General features: G+C 44.2%; 1 protein-coding gene across 2 annotated transcripts in view; it reads left to right on the top strand.

Annotated features, from left to right (window-relative positions):
* cntln (centlein, centrosomal protein) overlaps positions 1-19,385 on the top strand; it is a 165,497-nt gene that overhangs the window by 78,114 nt on the left and 67,998 nt on the right. The gene's annotated exons all lie outside the window — the stretch shown is intronic.

The raw sequence follows: 19,385 nt of genomic DNA, 5'->3' as shown, positions 1-19,385 counted from the left end.
GACTCAACTCAATATTCAGTTTATAAGACTCAACTCAATATTCAGTTTATAAGACTCAACTCAATATTCAGTTTATAAGACTCAACTCTATATTCAGTTTATAAGACTCAACTCGATATTCAGTTTATAAAACTCAGCTCGATATTCAGTTTATAAGACTCAACTCGATATTGGGTTTATAAGACTCAACTCGATATTCAGTTTATAAAACTCAGCTCGATATTCAGTTTATAAGACTCAACTCGATATTGGGTTTATAAGACTCAACTCGATATTGGATTTACAAGACTCAACTCAATATTCAGTTTATAAGACTCAACTCAATATTCAGTTTATAAGACTCAACTCGATATTCAGTTTATAAGACTCAACTCGATATTCAGTTTATAAGACTCAACTCGATATTCAGTTTATAAGACTCAACTCGATATTCAGTTTATAAGACTCAACTCGATATTCAGTTTATAAGACTCAACTCGATATTCAGTTTATAAGACTCAACTCGATATTCAGTTTATAAGACTCAACTCGATATTCAGTTTATAAGACTCAACTCGATATTTAGTTTACAAGACTCAACTCGATATTCAGTTTATAAGACTCAACTCGATATTTAGTTTATAAGACTCAACTCGATATTCAGTTTATAAGACTCAACTCGATATTCAGTTTATAAGACTCAACTCGATATTCAGTTTATAAGACTCAACTCGATATTCAGTTTATAAGACTCAACTCGATATTCAGTTTATAAGACTCAACTCGATATTCAGTTTATAAGACTCAACTCAATATTCAGTTTAAAAGACTCAACTCGATATTCAGTTTATAAGACTCAACTCGATATTCAGTTTATAAGACTCAACTCGATATTCAGTTTATAAGACTCAACTCGATATTCAGTTTATAAGACTCAACTCAATATTCAGTTTATAAGACTCAACTCAATATTCAGTTTATAAGACTCAACTCGATATTCAGTTTATAAGACTCAACTCGATATTCAGTTTATAAGACTCAACTCGATATTCAGTTTATAAGACTCAAGTCGATATTTAGTTTACAAGACTCAACTCGATATTCAGTTTATAAGACTCAACTCGATATTTAGTTTATAAGACTCAACTCGATATTCAGTTTATAAGACTCAACTCGATATTCAGTTTATAAGACTCAACTCGATATTCAGTTTATAAGACTCAACTCGATATTCAGTTTATAAGACTCAACTCGATATTCAGTTTATAAGACTCAACTCGATATTCAGTTTATAAGACTCAACTCGATATTCAGTTTATAAGACTCAACTCGATATTCAGTTTATAAGACTCAACTCGATATTCAGTTTATAAGACTCAACTCGATATTCAGTTTATAAGACTCAACTCGATATTCAGTTTATAAGACTCAAGATGAGACACAATATTGAGTCAACGAGACGAAACTCGAAAATGGGTTTACCAGACGAGACACAATTTTTGTTTTACAAGACTAAATTGGGTCTACAAGATGAAACGAGATATGATATTGGGTTCATGAGACACACAGTTTCGTGTGTTTCGAGACGCGCATTCGATGTACTTTTCCCGTTGTTACAATAGTGAAGACATGCTGGCGTGCAAAATAAAGCTACACAATGCACAGCTCACGACTTGCCTATAGATAAAGCTAAAACAGGCCCCTAAATGTGTCTCAGTCTGCAGAATGACTGTTTAATATTTCAGTCTGTGTATTTCCATATCATTATGCGCGTCTCCTCTCACCTGCGGGGTTCTGTCGGTCACATGATGCAGGTGTTAAAGTTTCATCCTCCTGCTGATCTTTTCACAGTCTTCCTCCCCCCCCCCCCTCATTATCTGCTCCGCCCGCCGTCATTAGGCCCGATACCATCACCATCACCACTATCACCACTGTACCACGTCCAACACAAACACACACACTCTCTAAAAAAATACATTATCGTGCTTCAAACTGAGTGTCCGTCCAGAGGCTTCCTGGTCTGGCGCATGTTAATGATTAATGATAATTTGGGGTGTTAATGGTTAAGGGTTTTATTTCCTCTCTGCAGTCCTGCTCTGGCAGCAGAAATAAACATTAATGGATTGAGATGATGGCAGTGATGTGTGTAGCGGTGATTTGGAGGGACGCACTGTTCTCTCGCTCCACGCCGAGCCAAACCGGGGCCCAAACTAACGCTGGAAAAACATAACATTAATATTTTATATAGCTAAACAGATTCCAGGACAGTGTGCCTCTCGCGAATCTCCCCTAAAGATCAATATCTCAATATATCAGTCTGTTTCTGTACCGTAACACTGTGTGTTCTCATGCTAAGTGTGTTTGATAAATCACAGATATTTATCTAAAATTGCTTTATTGGTGACGTATTACAGCAGCTTCTTAAATTCTGAGTTGTTTATGATGCTGCACATGATGAAACTCTTCCTCAACCTCCTGTTCATTGTCTGCAGCAGCTAGTAAAAAACATATTCAGAAAAAAAAACGAGTCGATCAGGAAAAGCACCGTGTCTACATCAACCCGTGGATTAGTATTCATGGCCCCGCCCACCTCGGCTCGGGACCGCCCACAGGCAGAGCTGGAGCCGGGCGCCGTCTCATCAGATAGGAGATAACTAACAGCACTAGGTATTGAACAGCATGCAGTTCATTCCTGTGTTATTTGTGCGAATAACACATCAGTGCAATGTTATATGCTTTACCCAGTAATTCAGAGCTAAGAAACAAATGGTTAGAATTAGTCTATGGAGGAAAAACACCACCAGCCAAGTACAATTGAGATAGGTAGGTGTTTAGATGTTTAGAACATTAGTTAAAATTAAAAACTTAACTAAAAATTAACTATAGGTTTAAATAGGTGGATGATCTCCGGTGGATCCTAGGTCAGTGGCTGAACTGCACTTAGCAGGTCATTATTACACATGTTGTAAATTAATATATGACATTGTAAAGACTGTTATTAGTGTAAAAATGTCTTTATTTTAAAACGTTTCTAACTGTTGTCCGTCTCGCTGCCTCCTGGTTTTGCAATGCTGTTAACCAATCAGAGGTGATGTTTGCATGTATGAATATTCATGAGCAAGAGTCGAAATCCTATCGTTTCCCAATAGTGAGTGAGTGGTGAGTTTAGGCCCCGCCCCTCCTGTATGTAAACTTTGTAACACAGACACAGGTAGTTTATTCTACAACTAATAGTGGGAGCTAGCTAGACTAAAGTACAGCTTCCAAACATGGTGGAGGTTGTTTCATATACCGAAAATTGCTCTTTAAAAAAGTGTACCTGCCCTATTACCGGTATGTTATTACATCATTGTAACAGTGGCAATAAATTCTTATGGATGCTCTAATGAATGGCAATTATATTGTATATATTAATAATTTCTGGGATAATATACATCTTAAAAATGATTAGTTTCTTTGATTTTACCAAATTAAAAACCTCTGGAATATAATCAAGAGGAAGATCAATCAAACTGAACTGCTTGGATTTTTGCACCAGGAGTAAAGCAGCATAAAGTTATCCAAAAGCAGTGTGTAAGACTGGTGGAGGAGAACATGATGCCAAGATGCATGAAAAAAACTGTGATTAAAAACCAGGATTATTCCACCAAATATTGATTATTTCTGAACTCTTAAAACTTTATGAATATGAACTTGTTTTCTTTGTATTATTTGAGGTCTGAAAGCTCTGCATCTTTATTGTTATTTCAGTCATTTCTCATTTTCTGTAAATAAATGCTCTAAATGAGAATATTTTTATTTGGAATTTGGGAGAAATGTTGTCTGTAGTTTATAGAATAAAACAACAATGTTCATTTTACTCAAACATAAACCTATAAATAGTAAAATCAGAGAAACTGATTCAGAAACTGAGGTGTCTCTTAATGTTTCTAGAACTGTATTCTGTAAAAAGTGTTTATTTTGTTCGAATACTTTTGGAAAAAAAAAAATGAATAAGCAGAGAGTAAGTGGTGAGGGGTGAGGTTAGGCCCCGCCCCCTCCTGTGTGTTTACTCTGTGTTAACTCAGACAGCTGAACTGTGTCGGCAGAAACCGGAGACGCTAACGTTCCCTCTGAGCGGTTTCGTGGAGTGCTCTCTGGAGAAGGGTGCGGGCGCTTCTTTCTGTGACAGTGCAGTGTGTGTGTGTGTGTGTGTTAATTACCGTGGCTCTTGTCTGCTGGAGGAGTCGTTCTTTATTAGGCCGGCTCGGCTCTCTCCTTGCCAGGCCTCATTTGGCCGGTGCTGTGCTGAGGGGTGTAACCCTGCCAGCCGGCGTGGCCCGACTCTCCCCTGTTTGATCTCTACCCCCGTCCCGCTCGTCCCGGACCCCCCCCCTGCCCGTCCGCCCCCCCGCCCTGTCCTCCTAATCCCAGCTGAGCTCATTATGATGTAGCCCGGCTGCCTGCCCCCCTCTCACTGTGAGCTCGAGCTGTCCGAGCTAATTACGGACTAGTGGCCGCTGCTGCTGCTCCTGCCGCTGCTCCTCCTGCCGCTCCTCCTGCCGCTGCTGCTGCCTGCTCTGGGCCTGCTGCCGCTGGTGGTGGTGTTGGGGCTGCAGGTGGTGGTGCTGGGAATGGAGTTGGTGTATCTGGGGCTTGGACTGCTACTGTACCTGAAAGTTGGCCTGCTGGGGGTGGGGCTGTTCATGCTGAGTCTGGGGTTTGGAAAAAGATTAAGGAGTTGTTGGTGATTGGGTCATGGGTGACGTTGTTTGTGTTGGAGCTCTGGATGGTGTTATTTTTGGTGGTTTTGTTGGGGCTTTGAATAGGTTGGTTTTGGATGAAGTTGTTGGTGTTGAGTCTTTAGTTGGTGTTGTTTTAGATAGACTCATTAGTGTTTGGGCTTCGGATGGAGTTTTTGATGTCTCTAAATGGAGTTTCTCTAGATAAAGTTGTTGGTTTTAATGGTGTGAATGGATTTGGGGCTCTGAGCAAGCTTTTTTCTAGTTGTTGGTGTTTGGACCTCTGAATTGAGTTGTTGGTGTTTGGGCTCTGAATGGCATTATTGGTTTTGGAGCTCTGAATGAGTTTGTTTTGGATGGAGTTGTTGGTGTTGGGGCTCTAAATGGAGTTGTTGATGTCTCTAAATGGAGTGTCTTTGCATTAAGTTGTTGGTTTTAATGGTGTGGATAGAGTTGTTGGTGTTGGGGATCTGGATAGAGTTGTTGGTGTTGGGGCACTGAATGAAGTTGTTGGTGTTGGGCTCTGGATGGAGTTGTAGGTGTTGGGTCTTTGGATGGAGTTGTTGGTGTTGGGGCTCTGGATGGAGTTGTTGGTGTTGGGATCTGGATAGAGTTGTTGGTGTTGGGTCTCTGGATGGAGTTGTTGGTGTTGGGGTTCTGGATGGAGTTGTTGGTGTTGGGATCTGGATAGAGTTGTTGGTGTTGGGCTCTGCATGGAGTTGTTGGTGTTGAGGCTCTGGATAAGGTTGTTGGTGTTGGGCTCTGCATGGAGTTGTTGGTGTTGAGGCTCTGGATAAGGTTGTTGGTGTTGGGCTCTGGGTGGAGTTGTTTTAAATTGAGTTGTTGGTTTGGAATGTCTAGGTGGACTTCATAGAATTGCGATTCTGGATGGATGGAGTTGTTGGTGTTGGGCTCTGGATGGAGTTGTAGGTGTTGGGGCACTGGATGAAGCTGTTGGTGTTGGGCTCTGGATGGAGCTGTTGGTATTGGGGATCTAGTTGGAGTTGTTAGTGTTGGGGCTCTGGATGGAGTTGTTAGTGTTGGGGCTCTGGATGGAGTTGTTAGTGTTGGTGCTCTGGATGGAGCTGTTGGTATTGGGGATCTAGTTGGAGTTGTTAGTGTTGGGGCTCTGGATGGAGTTGTTAGTGTTAGGGCTCTGGATGGAGTTGTTAGTGTTGGGGCTCTGGATGGAGTTGTTAGTGTTGGGGCTCTGGATGGAGTTGTTAGTGTTGGGGCTCTGGATGGAGTTGTTAGTGTTAGGGCTCTGGATGGAGTTGTTAGTGTTGGGGCTCTGGATGGAGTTGTTAGTGTTGGGGCTCTGGATGGAGCTGTTGGTATTGGGGATCTAGTTGGAGTTGTTAGTGTTGGGGCTCTGGATGGAGTTGTTAGTGTTGGGGCTCTGGATGGAGTTGTTAGTGTTGGGGCTCTGGATGGAGTTGTTAGTGTTGGGGCTCTGGATGGAGTTGTTAGTGTTGGTGCTCTGGATGGAGCTGTTGGTATTGGGGATCTAGTTGGAGTTGTTAGTGTTGGGGCTCTGGATGGAGTTGTTAGTGTTAGGGCTCTGGATGGAGTTGTTAGTGTTGGGGCTCTGGATGGAGTTGTTAGTGTTGGGGCTCTGGATGGAGTTGTTAGTGTTAGGGCTCTGGATGGAGTTGTTAGTGTTAGGGCTCTGGATGGAGTTGTTAGTGTTGGGGCTCTGGATGGAGTTGTTAGTGTTGGGGATCTAGTTGGAGTTGTTAGTGTTGGGGCTCTGGATGGAGTTGTTAGTGTTGGGGCTCTGGATGGAGTTGTTAGTGTTGGGGCTCTGGATGGAGTTGTTAGTGTTAGGGCTCTGGATGGAGTTGTTAGTGTTGGGGCTCTGGATGGAGTTGTTAGTGTTAGGGCTCTGGATGGAGTTGTTAGTGTTGGGGCTCTGGATGGAGCTGTTGGTATTGGGGATCTAGTTGGAGTTGTTGGAGTTGGGGCTCTGGCAGACTGTTTCTAGGTAGAGTTGTTTGTGTTGAAGAACTGGATGGCGTCATTGATGATTGTGGCTCTGAATTGAGTTGTTGGGGCCCAGCAACTCCACCCAGAGCCTCAACACCAACAACTCCATATATAGCCCCAACAAGTTGTTGGGGGTGTGGTTTTGGATGACATAATTGTAAATGGTGTTGTGGGGATGTGGATGGGGTTTGTTTTTGGTTTTAATTGAAGATTGTATACTTTTTGAGTTGTTCTCTGTGAAGTTTAGTGGTTTTGGTGTGGTTGGTGTTGGGCTGTGGATGGAGCTGATGTAGATGCAGTTAAACTGGGACACAGTGGAGGTGGATGCAGCTGGTCGGGGTGGGTGGGGGTGTGGGGGGGGTGCAGTAGTGAGCTGTGAGGAGCACGAGGAGCTGTTTTCTCTGGGTTTATGTTCTGCAGGGTTAGTGCTGATCCTCTTCCCGCCGCTCCAGCGGGCACCGTGTAAACTCACCAGCGCTGCCTCGTGCTCCCCCTCACAAACACACAGCCGGGCGAGGCGAGAGTTTTGCATTTTTTTCCATTTTTCACTGATTTTTTTCAGATTATCAAACAAACTTTAATATCAGACTAATTTAACCTGAGTAAAAATAAAAAAAAACACTTTTTAATTATGGTTTTATTTATTAAAGGACAACAACTGTCCAAACTAGTCTAATCCTGTATAAAAAAGTATTTACCCCCTAAATTAAAAACTTGGTTGTTCTACTCTTGGCAGCAACAAGTGCAATCAATCAAGCTTTATTGATAACTGATGACGAGTCTTTCTCATCTCTGTGGAGGAATTTAGTTCCACTCTTCTTAAGAGAATTGTTTAAATTCAGACATAAACGTCTAAAACTGTTTAAGATCATCCACAGCATCTCAATCAGACTTTAACTAGACCCTCCAAAACCTTCATTTAATTTTTTTTGTAAGCCAATTAGAGGTGAACTTGTTGTTTGTGTGTTTTGGGTCATTGTCCTGCTGCAGAACCCAAGTACACCTGTGCTTGAGGACACTAAGGAACAGATGGTCGGATTCAGATTCTCCTTCAGGATTTCCTGGTAGAGAACAGTAGAATTCATGGTTCAATCTTTTACAGCAAGTTATCCAGCAGCTCCAGACCATCACATACACTACCACCACCATGTTTTACTACGTTCAGTATGATGTTCTTGTTCCACTTTGTCACGTCAGTCTAAAGAATATTTAGCCAAAGTTCTGAAGATCATCAGGATGTTAGTTGGTAAATGTGAGACGGGTGGTTGTGGTGTTTTTGGTCAGCAGTGTTTTTTTTAATCTCTTTCTTATTATTGAACACTGATCTTAACTGAGGCGAGTGAGATACTGCAGTTCTTTAAATGTTGTTCTGGGTTTTTTGTGACCTCCTGGATGAGTTCTTCATGCCCTTTTGGAGTAATTTCAGTCAGCCGGTCACTCCTTTTCTGTGGTCCACACTTTTTCACAAAGGACTAAATTGATTTGGATAGTTTTTTCCCCTTTAATAAAGGAAACCATCATTTTTAAAAAGTGCTTTTTATATTTATTTAGGTTTTCTTTGTGTGATACTAAGGTTTTATTGATAATCTGAAAAATGTAAGTATGAGAGAAATGTAAAAACATAAGAAATCTGTAGGAGGCAAATATTTCTCTCTCTATCTGTATTTTACTCTCTGCCTCTCTTTTTATCTCTCTCTCTATCTTTTGCTCTATAGCTCTCTGTATCTTGCTCTTATGTGCAGTTAGAGGGATGGAGGGATGGATGGAGGGAGGAGTAATTAGGCTGCGTTTCTTTATCCTGCTGTTTTGCGGATGCTGAATGAGATTAGGGTTGATAGGCGGCGATTAAAGCTGGGCGGTGGAGCTGCGGTACGGAGCCAGCGGGCCGAGCGAGCGAGTGAGCGGGGTGGTGGAGGTGGAGGTGGAGGAGGTGGTGGAGGAGCCGGCCGATGGCAGGCGGCCATGTTGCTGACCGTACCGTGGTGAGCACGGTGGTGAAGGTTGTGTTGGGAAGTGTTGTGGTGATCTGTTAATGGTTAATTACCTCCTCTCGGTCGGTACTTTAGGGACGGGTAAGTGCCGCCGCTCATCTCCCAGAAATCATTTCTCCTCCGGCCCCCCCGGTGACCAGACGCTCCCCGCCGGCCGCCGCCAATAACACCCCCATAAAACCACCGGCATGATCCAAACCACCGCTTTACCAAACGAGCAGAGAGTTCACTTCCAGAACCGTTTCAAGAGCAGGAGGGACTCGCTCGACATTTTAGTTCGTTTTAATCACAAATGGGCAAAAAAGCATTTTTATCACGGCTACAGAAGGAAGCACAAAATTTGGTGGCAATTCCCTCTCGTTTCTGAGGTGTTGCTGGGTGGTTGCTGTGGTGTCTCTGTAGCTGCTGGTTGCTATACAGTTGCTAAGGTTCTACTTATAATGTTTCGCAGGGCTGGGTCATATGAAATCTAATTTTTGATTATTTATAATCATTGATTTACATAATTTAGAATCATTTTCAGGTTAAAACCTGTGGAATAGTAATAATAACGTAACATTTCAGATTGCTTTACAGAAAATGGACATTTAGGGCTTTACTGTAGAAAATCTAGAATGGGTGCTGATTTCCACTGGTTCCTGAGGTGTTGCTGGGTGGTTGCTCAGGTGTTACTGTTCTGTAGCTGTTGGTTGCTATGTGGTTGCTTAGGTGTTAAAAATGTGCTGCTTGGCTGCTAGGAGGTTGCTGGACATGCTGGACCAGATGGTTCCAGGGGTGTTCCAGGTGGTTGCGATTTACAAATTGAACTGTAATTTTAAACAGAGAGTATTTTATCAGCTCCATTTTATAAACTGATAATTCATCGTTTTGCTAGATTGACTTACTCTCTCTTATCCAGGGAGAGTAAAAGGAGTGAGAAAGTCTTAAATTTTATTGATGTTTGATGCTGGAATTAAAGGAGGGATGCAGTTTGTTCACAATAGCCGTGTTTCTCCTCTGATCCGGGCCGGATTCCTGGCGGCGCGGCGGGTAAAGCGTTCGCCTCGGGGAACGCCATTTTGCTTTATTGCAAATTAAAGCCGGCGGGAGGAGAAGGTGCGAGCGAGGGATCGGCGGCGCGGCGGAGTGATGGAAGGCAGCGAGTCGGAGAGGCGGCGTTAAGAGCAGGGCTGGAGAGCACTCTGGAGGGAAATAAGTTAAATTAAGTAAATTGCGAAGGCAAATAAAGCAGAGAGCCGGCCTTTCTTTCTCCCGGCGCAGCTTCTTCAGTGTCGTGCAGCAAAGCTGAGAATGTTCATTTGCTGCGAGATCATTTGCACATCCCTCCCTCCCTCCCTCCGTTTCCCCTCCTTTTCCCCTTCGTTAATATCTCTACCCCCTCGTATTGCGCTGCGTCTGGCGGCCGCGCTGTCCGCTGCTTGTTAATTGTAGTTAAAGGTCTGCGGGTACGAGGAGGCAGAGATGATTTAGGCCTCGTAAACACGGTAAACACGGCCCTTAGCCGGAGATGGCTACACTCACACGACATCAAAGCATAAATTAGGCAGCCATTACGCCTGAGAAAAGCCTTTGAGATGATTTGCGCAGCGCGGCCTCCGCCGAGAATGACCATTACGGACGCGCGCCGCGACTTTGACTTTAATGAAGTTTAATAAAGTTTACCCTTTTCGCACCGCTGTTTTTCTTGTTTCATCTTGATTGCTAAAAGGTATTAGGAGTAATGAGGGGCTTTTGGCCCCGGGTACAGCGCGAGAGCCGCGGACCGGGGAACGCACACTCGCGCAGGCCACGCGTTTAATGTGTGTTTTGATGGAGAGTGAAAGCGTTGCCCCTTCCATCAATTATTTGTTTAAAAAAAAATATATAGCGCGTAATGATTTAACACGGCCGGCCCTGTCATAAAAACACACAACTGCAGTGCCATCAAAGTGTGGGTGATCTTCTCCCTCACCACCCGGTTCTGCTGCTCTCGCGCTCTCTCTCTCTCTCGCGCTCTTTGTTAACACTGATAGAAATGTTCTCAATTATATTCCTCTGTTCTTTTCCTGAAGTATCGGCGATCTGCTCATTAAAAATATACTTTATTCTGCTTTTATTAGAGTTACTGTTCAGAGTGAGCTTGACTGTGGCTGTATGCAACCAAATAATCACAGTGCTGTTAGTGAGGGGTGTAAAGAGGGTTTAAACCCTCAGTACTGAAACACTGTGGAGCAGCAGAACTGTGGTTCCAGCTCCAGACAATACTTTCAGATGGGATGAGTCGGTGAGTTTTAGAGTTGGGGATGAGTTAGGGAGTTTTGGAGTCGGGACGAGTAAGGTAGTTATGGAGTTGGCGAGTTTTGGTGTTGGGGATAAGTAAGGGAGTTATGGAGTTGGGGATAAGTTGTGGAGTTTTGGAGTTGGGGAGCTATGAAGTTGGGGAGTTTTTGGGTTGGGGATGAGTTGGGGAGCTATGGAGTTGTGGAGTTTTGGAGTTGGGGATGAGTTGGGGAGCTATGGAGTTGTGGAGTTTTGGAGTTGGGGATGAGTTGGGAATTTTGGGGTAAAGGAGTTTTGTAGTCTGGGATGAGTTGGGGATGAGTTAGGGAGTTTTGGAGTTGGAATGAGTAAGGGAGTTATGGAGTTGGCGAGTTTTGGGGTTGGGGATGAATAAGGGAGTTTTGGGGTTGGGGATGAGTTGTGGAGTTTTGGAGTTGGGGAGCTATGAAGTTGGGGAGTTTTTGGGTTGGGGATGAGTTGGGGAGCTGTGAAGTTGGGGAGTTTTTGGGTTGGGGATGAGTTGGGGAGCTGTGAAGTTGGGGAGTTTTTGGGTTGGGGATGAGTTGGGGAGTTTTTGGGTTGGGGATGAGTTTTGGAGTTTTAGAGTCGGGATTAGTTGGTAGTTTTGGAGTTGAGAATGAGTTAGGGAGTTATGGAGTCGGGGATGAATTATGGATTTGGAGAGTTTTGAATTGGGAATTTTTGGAGTTGGGGATGAGATGGAGTTGTGATCATCATCCAGCATCTGGAGCTCCGTGACAACTGTCTTTGCTCATATTCATCCACACCCATCCATCATCATTTATCCATACTCATCCCAACCTTTCTATACCCATACTCGTCAATACTAATCAATACTCATTAATACATTTACTAATACAGAAACATTCATTTTTATTCTAACCTTTTAATTGTCCATATCCTTTTTCATACTCCTCTATACTCATACTCATCCATATCAATACTCACCCATACACACTATGATCCATACTCCTCTATATTCATCATTACATTACATTACATTACATTTGGCAGACGCTTTTGTCCATAGCGACTTACAATAGTCAAGTACAATGTAAAATAAGTTTAAAGGTAAAAACAACTTTGGATAGGGATAAAAGGAGGTCAAAGGGGAATAATAGGATAGAGGAGTGAAGGAGGGGAAGAAGGAAACGAGGTTAGAAGTAGTTAGTGTGTTAGAGGTGTTAGGAGAGTAAGTGCTCTTTGAAGAGCTCTGTCTTCAGGAGTTTATTAAAGATAGTGAGAGATTCTCCTGATCTGGTAGTGGAAGGTAGTTTGTTCCACCATTGGGGAACTCTGTATGAGAACAGTCTGGATTGCTTTGTGTGAATGTTTGGCAAAGCGAGGCGACGTTCACTGGAGGAGCGCAGCGGCCGGGAGGTAGCGTAAGCCTTCAGGAGCGAGTGCAGGTAGGAAGGAGCCTGTTCTGTCATCACCTTGTAGGCGATAGTAAGAGTTTTGAATTTGATGCGAGCATCAACTGGTAGCCAATGGAGCTCAATGAGCAGCGGGGTGACATGTGCCCGTTTTGGCTGGTTGAAGACCAGACGTGCTGCTGCATTCTGGATCATTTGGAGTGGTTTTACTACACAGGCCGGGAGGCCAGTTAGCAGGGCATTGCAGTAGTCGAGGCGTGAGATGACGACCGCTTGCACCAGGAGTTGGGTGGCCTGTTGCGTCAAGAACGGTCTAATTTTTCGGATGTTATAGAGCGCAAAGCGACAGGACCGAGCAACCGAGGCCACGTGGTGCGTGAAGGAGAGTTGGTCATCAACCAGAACACCCAGGTTCCTAGCAACCTTTGTCGGTGAGAGAGAGAGAGAGTCGATACTTATAGAGAAGTTGTGTTGAAAAGATGGTTTTGCTGGTATAACCAGAAGTTCAGTCTTTGAGAGATTTAATTGAAGGTGATGCTCCTTCATCCATGAGGATATGTCAGAGAGACACTGCGATATCCGTGCGGAGATTGAGTGATCTTCAGGTGAGAACGACAGGTATAGCTGGGTGTCATCAGCAAAGCAATGGTAGGAAAATCCGTGTGAGCGGATAACCTGACCAAGAGAGGTGGTGTATATGGAGAAGAGAAGGGGTCCCAGTACCGAACCTTGGGGAACCCCAGTGGATAAGGAGCGGGCTGAGGACAGCTGTCCTTGCCACGACACCTTGAACGAGCGCCCAGTGAGGTACGATCTGAACCATGACAGCACATTGTCTGCGATCCCCATGTTTGAGAGTATAGTTATCTATACCCATACTTCTACATATCCATTTATACCTATATATACACATCTACACTCATAATTATCCAGACTCATTAAAATCCAGTCATCTATACTAATTTATATCCATATTCATCTGTGTCCATTTAAATCCATCCATGCACACATTTTTACACCATTTCTAAAGCTAAAATATGAGAATATCCGAGTTTATTGAAGTAGAAGTGAAGCAAAATGTGTTCAATCTGAAATCACCAGCATGAAACAGTTTAATGCTGTGAATCTATGAATCTCATGAATGTAAATTTAAGTGTTAAAAATCAATATCATTTGCAAAAGCTGGTTTGGCCGGGTCTGAAGGGCAGCTGGTATTTTTAAATATTGTTACAGAGATATATATTTATATATATTTATATATTTCTCCTCCTCCACACGTTTCTTCTTTATTTTTTATTTTTATTATGACAGTCAGCGACAGTGTGCTTCCCCCACCAACAGAAATACAGAAATATAAAGTGAAATAAATCTGACTGTGACCCGGCAGAAACCCCTCTCCTCCACTACACTGATCTGAAAGCAGCGCTGTGGTAAATCTGCAGATCAGAGGGAGGCAGCGGGGACACGTAAACACGCCGGCGGTGATGTAATAACACAGAGCCCAGCGACTCGGCGCAGACGCAGCGCCTGCAGATGCTCCACACATCCCTCAACATCCCTCTGAACTGCGCAGATCTGCTGAGGGCCAAGGCCGCCGTCCGGCCGGCCCGAATCCCCCCGGACCCTCAGAACCACTCACATTTCCCCCGCTCTCGTCCTCAAACTGCCAGGAGTGTTTTCCTCTGTTCTATTCTCTTCTGTGTGTGTGTGTGTGTGTGTGTGTGTGTGTGGACGGTCTCTCGGGTCTTTCACCAGCCTTTACTGCGTTCAGCCCCTCGGCCGGCCCAAGTAACCGAGAGGGGGAGCGATGGACGGATGCCTCGGGCCGTCCATGAACCTTTCACACAGTGCTGCTGGAACCAACAGGCCAATTACAACCGGCCAATTACAACGAGCCAGTTACAATAGGCAAATTAAAATAGACCAATTACATCTGTGCAATTACAACTGACCAATTATGACTGTGCATTTACAACCGACCAAAAGGCCAAATACAGCTTGCCACTTCCGACCGTCCAATTACAAAAGGCCAATTACAACCATCCAATTAAATTAGACTAGTTACAATTATCCAATTACAGCCAATTAAAACTGACTAAGTACAGTCGGCCAGTTACAATAGGCCAAATACAGCTTGCCACTTATGACCGTCCAGTTACACTAGTACAATTACAAATGGTCAGTTACAGACAGCCAGTTACCGTCAGCCAATTACAACCGACCAATTAAAACCAGCCAATTTCAACCAGTTACAGTTAGCCAGTTACAATCGATCAATTAAAATCGTTCGGTTACAGACGTCCATTTACAACCTACCGATTACAACAGGCCAATTTCAAACATACAATTACAGTCAGCCAATTAAAACTGTCCAATTATGACTGTCCAATTACAATAGTCCAGTTACAAACAACCAGTTGTCCAGTAACAGCCGTCCAATTACAACAGGCCTGTTACAGACAGCCAATTACAAATGTCCAATCAGAACTGTCCATCTACAATTGGCCAATTTCAATCAAACAGTTACAGTCAGCCAATTACAACCGACTATTTAAAACCATTCAATTACAGGCGTCCAATTAAAACAGGCCAGTTCCAGCCGGCAGCTGTCTGGTTGGATCAGGTGTATTTGCTGCTTGTTTATCCAGCAGCTCCTCTGTCTCTGTTACTCTGTTCTGTAACCTGAAGCTCAGAGTGAAGAATCCTGATCCCTCATTCGCTCTCTGTTCTGATCCTCCTCCTATAATCTCATCATCTGTTTGCTCATGTTTATTCATGAGGATATGTGGATGTGTGTGTGGGAGTTTTCCGGCTGTGGGAATTGGGAATTGATGCACTTCACGGATTTTTAAGCATAACATAATAGTTACAGTTATGCACTATTTCACTATTGAACATCATCGCTGAGTTTTTTTTCCACCACATTCCTCACTGGAAGATGATGTTCTCCCACTGTCCTTCCACCTTCTAGTAAGATGAACAGAGATCTTTTCCACTACTATAGGTTATTTAATATATCGTCGCTGCCCAATGAAAAACACTTATCTCCATTTTTGTCGATTTTTAGTTTACTACGTAATTTGAACAAACAAACTGTCCTTTACACAGTGTCAAAATTTCTTGATGAACGAACCAATAGAAACTCTTCTAAATGATCTGAAATAAACTCTTTTTACATCGACTTCCATTTGAAGTTTACAGGGTTTTTTCTCTCTCCTGTAAAGTTGCTGTTTTGGAGATAAGTGATTTTCATTGGACAGCGACGATATGAGAAGCTACTCCCTGCATCAGTTAGGGTTAAATATTGTAACTTGTTGCCTGTTGAAAGATTATTAGCTAAAGTATCAGCGCTGTTATGCTGCCTAGTGATGCTTCATTGATTGGTGGTCGTTGGAAAAGAGGCGGAGTCTAACCTCACATGTATCGGAGGAGGTGTGCATTTGTCCTGACTTTAATAGCGTCCTATAGAGTGGGTGGGTTGATTGATAGATTTTATTAAAGTTTTATTACCTGTAGCAGTTTTTCTTTTTAATATCCGTATGCTGATAAACAACAGGTCAGTTACAGACAACCAAACAATTACAGTCAGCTAATTACAACCAACCAATTAAAACTATCCAATTACAATAGGCTAGTTACGAAAAAACAATTAAAACAGGCCAACTTGTTCCAGCTGGTTGGTTCAGGTGTATTTGCTGCTTGTTTGTCCTGCAGCTCCTCTGTCTCTGTAACTCTGTTCTGTAACCTGAAGCTCCGAGTGAAGAATCCTGATCATTCGCCTCATTCGCTCGCTGTGATCCTCCTCCTTTTTTTATTGTATTTAATTTTATTATAGTTTTTTTCCTGTAGCAGTTTTTCTCTAATGTCTGTTTGCTGGATCAGAGCCGAGAGAAGAACCCTTTGCACTTATTATTTTATTTTCCGGCTGTTCTCCCGAGCAAACCGAGCCGAAAAGCAGCAGGACTTCGACCCCTGACAGCCCCCCACAATCCCCCACCAGCCCCCCACCATCCCGCGCTTCTTTATTTATTTATTCCAAAAGGAAACCCAACTGGCGCGGGAAAGCTCCGGAGAAGGACCCGCTAACCGTCCTGGGGGAGTGACCCAGCCTGCAAATAAACATCTGTTATTCAAATGGAGGTATTCACACACGGCCTGCAGGAGGAGGAGGAAGGTGGAGGAAGGTGGATGGATGTGGAGAGGGAGGGTGGGGGTCTGAGCTGGGAGAGTTAGCAACATCTCAGAAAACAATTATACGCTGTTGACATGAAACGAGGCGCCGCAGTCACTGTGTTTTAATTGAGCGGCTGCTGTCGGGTCAGGAGAGACCGGCTGCGCACGGCTCTGCAGCTGCAGCGCTAATAAACCCTGCGCTACTGTCTGCAGATAACAACCCGCGCCCGCCAGGACCACCGCTAACACCTCACACGCACCTCACACGCCATCCCACAACCACCTTACCATCAGGTGCAGACAGCTCTCTTACTAAAAACACAGGTCTGACTTTAACCCGCTCTCACAGAGACGTCAATCTGAAACACAGCTGAGAATCAAGTTCTTATCGTATTTTATATCATATTAACATGATAGTTTGACTTTTCATGGGGGAGCTCTGCATTCTGCAGACTGTGCTAGGCAAGGCTGGAGGCAGGGTGAGGTAAAGTGAGCTGGAGTGAGGTATAGTGAGGTTGAACAAAGGTGGAGTTAGGTATAGCATATTAGAGCGAGGTAGACCATGACTGAGTGAGGTAGAGTATGATAGAGAGCTAGAGTAAGGTAGAGTGAGGTTGAGTATGGCTGAGCCAGGTAAAGCTAGGTAGAGTGAGGTAAAGTGAGGTAGGTTGTGGCAGAGTGAGGTAGGAAGGATATGGAAGACAGAACAAGGTAAATGTGGTAGAGTGTGGTAGAGTGTGGTAGAGTGTGGTAGAGTGTGGTAGAGTGTGGTAGAGTGTGGTAGAGTGTGGTAGAGTGTGGTAGAGTGTGGTAGAGGTTGGTAGAGGTTGGTAGAGGTTGGTAGAGTGTGGTAGAGGTTGGTAGAGGTTGGTAGAGGTTGGTAGAGGTTGGTAGAGTGTGGTAGAGGTTGGTAGAGGTTGGTAGAGTGTGGTAGAGGTTGGTAGAGGTTGGTAGAGGTTGGTAGAGTGTGGTAGAGGTTGGTAGAGGTTGGTAGAGTGTGGTAGAGGTTGGTAGAGGTTGGTAGAGGTTGGTAGAGGGTGGTAGAGTGTGGTAGAGGTTGGTAGAGGTTGGTAGAGTGTGGTAGAGTGTGGTAGAGTGTGGTAGAGTGTGGTAGAGTGTGGTAGAGGTTGGTAGAGGTTGGTAGAGTGTGGTAGAGGTTGGTAGAGGTTGGTAGAGTGTGGTAGAGTGTGGTAGAGTGTGGTAGAGTGTGGTAGAGGTTGGTAGAGGTTGGTAGAGGTTGGTAGAGTGTGGTAGAGGTTGGTAGAGGTTGGTAGAGTGTGGTAGAGTGTGGTAGAGGTTGGTAGAGTGTGGTAGAGTGTGGTAGAGGTTGGTAGAGGTTGGTAGAGTGTGGTAGAGTGTGGTAGAGTGTGGTAGAGTGTGGTAGAGGTTGGTAGAGGTTGGTAGAGGTTGGTAGAGGTTGGTAGAGTGTGGTAGAGTGTGGTAGAGGTTGGTAGAGTGTGGTAGAGGTTGGTAGAGTGTGGTAGAGTGAGATAAAGTTAAAAGGAGATAGGAAAGAAATTGGGAGGCTGAGAGACAAAGTGAGATACACTGAGGTAGAGTGTTGTAGAGTGAGGTAGTGTTGGGTAGAATAAGGCAGGTCAAGGTAGAGGCAGGTAGGAAGGATAAAGTGAGGTAAAGTGAGGTTGAGGCAGAAAGAGATAGAGGTAGAGTGAGTGAATAGCTGGGCTAAATTGTGATAGAGTGAGCTAGTGTTGGGTATAGAGAGGTATAATTAGGTAAAGAGAAGTATAGCAAGCTAGGGTTAGGTAGAGTGAGGCAGTGGGAGGTAGAGTTAGGTAGAGGGAGACAGACGAGATGAAAGGAGATAGACTATGGAAGAGTTAGGTAGACAGAGGCAGAGGGAGATATAGTGAGGTAGAATTAGGTAGAGGGAGGCAGTGGGGGATATAGCAAGGCATAATGAGGTAGACTGAGGTAGAATTAGGCAGAAGGAGGTATAGTGATGTAGGGTTAGGTAGAGTGAGACTGTGTGAGGTAGAGTAAGTGAGTCAGAGCGTGGTAATGTTGGGCATAATGTGGCAGATCGAGGGAGAGGCAGGTAAGATGGAGAATGGGAGGCTGTGAGACAAAGTGAGATAGACTGAGGGGTGAGGTAGAGTGAGGTAGAGTTAGGTAAAGGGAGGTAGAGTTAGATAGAGGAAGACAGTGAGGATATAGTTAGGTAAAGCGAGGCAGAGTGAGGTATAGAACATTAATTTATTGTTTTTCATATTATGAAATTAAGCAGTGTTATCACACATCACATTTTGGTATATATGTTGTACGTCTTTAATCTGCGTACGTCGTTTACGGACTGTGCCTCGTTTTTTTAACGTCTTTGATTATTTCATTGTTGTTGCAGATTTTAACAGAAGTACAGAGAGACTCTTTCTTCACGCAGCCCTGTTTTCCCTCCCTCTCCATAAACGTCCTTAATTTAATCCACATTTCACAGTGATAACCAGCCTCCTCCCGATCAATAAGTAATTTCTGTACGGGCAGACGTCTCGCGGCCGGCTCTATCTCTGGCAGCGCGTCTTCTCCAGAGTGTCATTGCGGATCCCGGGAGACCCGGACGAGAGGAACCGGATCCATATCTCCATCCGCTGCAGAAAAACTCGGGTTTCCTAATGAAAACTCGCCCGGCAGCCGTACGACTCGCGCTGTCGCGTCGATATCCGGACGTCTATAACGGCGCATTAGAAACCCGAGCCTCTCGCGTCCTGGTGAACGCCGGCGTGATGGTGCTCGCGTGCACCGTTAAGGTGATGGATACGGCCTCTCGCGTCCCGCTGCCACATCGACTGGGACGTTTATAGAGGAGCGGATCCATAGCCGTGGGACACGTATCCGTCTGCTTTTACACCTGAATCTGTAGA

Source organism: Astyanax mexicanus, chromosome 7, assembly GCF_023375975.1.
Source record: "Astyanax mexicanus isolate ESR-SI-001 chromosome 7, AstMex3_surface, whole genome shotgun sequence".
In the NCBI taxonomy this organism is placed as follows: domain Eukaryota; kingdom Metazoa; phylum Chordata; class Actinopteri; order Characiformes; family Acestrorhamphidae; genus Astyanax; species Astyanax mexicanus.
The sequence above is the reverse complement of the archived record's forward strand: the minus strand, read 5'-3'. Positions and strand labels throughout refer to the sequence as shown.